Source organism: Papilio xuthus, unplaced genomic scaffold (assembly GCF_000836235.2).
Source record: "Papilio xuthus unplaced genomic scaffold, Pxut_1.1 DF825432.1, whole genome shotgun sequence".
Taxonomy (NCBI): domain Eukaryota; kingdom Metazoa; phylum Arthropoda; class Insecta; order Lepidoptera; family Papilionidae; genus Papilio; species Papilio xuthus.
Window position 1 is genome coordinate 1 of NW_013533217.1, and position 1,360 is coordinate 1,360.

The 1,360-nt window shown below is 49.6% G+C and overlaps 1 long non-coding RNA gene across 1 annotated transcript; it reads right to left on the reverse strand.

Annotated features, from left to right (window-relative positions):
• Positions 1-677: 677 nt before the first annotated feature.
• Positions 678-1,337, reverse strand: LOC106125956 (uncharacterized). The gene is made up of 3 exons (XR_001228306.1): positions 1,262-1,337; positions 997-1,067; positions 678-846 (listed from the first exon to the last, which is right to left on the reverse strand). It is a non-coding gene; the product is annotated as an uncharacterized LOC106125956 (long non-coding RNA).
• Between the last annotated feature and the right edge of the window lie 23 nt (positions 1,338-1,360).

Here is a 1,360-nt window from a genome sequence, read left to right on the forward strand (position 1 = left end):
GTCGTGCGCGTCACGTCGCGCTCCCCGACGTGTCGCGTCCGTGTCGTGCGCGTCACGTCGCGCTCCACGACGTGTCGCGTCCGTGTCGTGCGCGTCACGTCGCGCTCCACGACGTGTCGCGTCCGTGTCGTGCGCGTCACGTCGCGCTCCCCGACCTTATATATATATCATTTCATCTTTTTCATCTTGATAAATAAAGTTGATTTGTTTCTAAATTTTCCACCGTTGTTTTCTTTTGCATCCCCTCTCAGCTATACAATACCTCACACAACTAATTTGTCTAACAAGAGCTTCGAAAAGGAGAAAAACTGAAAAGTGGCAAGATGGCGCTACCGCCAATACTCCGCTGTCGTCTGACAAAGTTTTATTGTGATTTAAATAAAAAAAAAACCTTATTGATTATTACAATTGCAATAAATACGAGAACCGAAATACATCGACACCTGGAGAAGAGCAATGTTTTATGTATATCCTGAAAGAACCAAAAGCGATAGTAGCGCCTCTCGTCGGTTCAGATATACTTGTTTGAGTTTATGTCTGTGGTATGTTTGGTGTTAGTGTCGCTTTTGATTGTGCACACATCTACAGGAACCAAGAGGCTTTTGCTTCGCACTGGAAAGAGCGAGGTGTCCATATCATAGCCCTTAATTACAAAGGACAAAAATAAAACTAATATAAACACTATGAATATTTAAATTTATTTCATGAAATGTTTGTGGTCGCGTCGAGGAGGTGCGCGGTGTCAGCGCATGAAGGCGCGGTGTCAGCGCATGAAGGCGCGGTGTCAGCGCATGAAGGCGCGGTGTCGCGGGCCGCGCTGCATGCGCGCTCCGCCCCACCCCATGCCTGCAGCACACAACTAACATTGATGCACTCCGCACTGCGCTGTGTCTCATTTTATGCTGTTTTATGTATAAATAAATCAATAGTTCTTTTCTTTGACTCGAGCATAGATCGAGCATAAAGTTGTGTGCGGTGTAGCGATGCGGCACTCACCCATCATGTACTGGGAGGCGGGCGCGAAGTGTCCGAAGTGCTGGCCGAGCTCCCACGCGCCCCGCCCGCGACTGAGCACACGATACACTGATATACATCCAAGTACATGTTCGAATTCTCACAAAACTTTAGACTCTCCTTCTCTATCAGATCTCTAATAAAGTGAACCTTTAATGTGAAAACAAATCATTACATCGTATATCACATTAACCGGAGTGAGGAGAGCGAGGAGAGTGAGAAGAGGTAGGATGATGAGGATACTCACAGCTGCCGGTAGTGATGATGCGGCGGCGCGGCGCTCGCGAACCTGCCCCGGTCTGTGCCCGCCGCCGCGCGCCGCCCGCCCCCACCCCCGCCCCCGCCC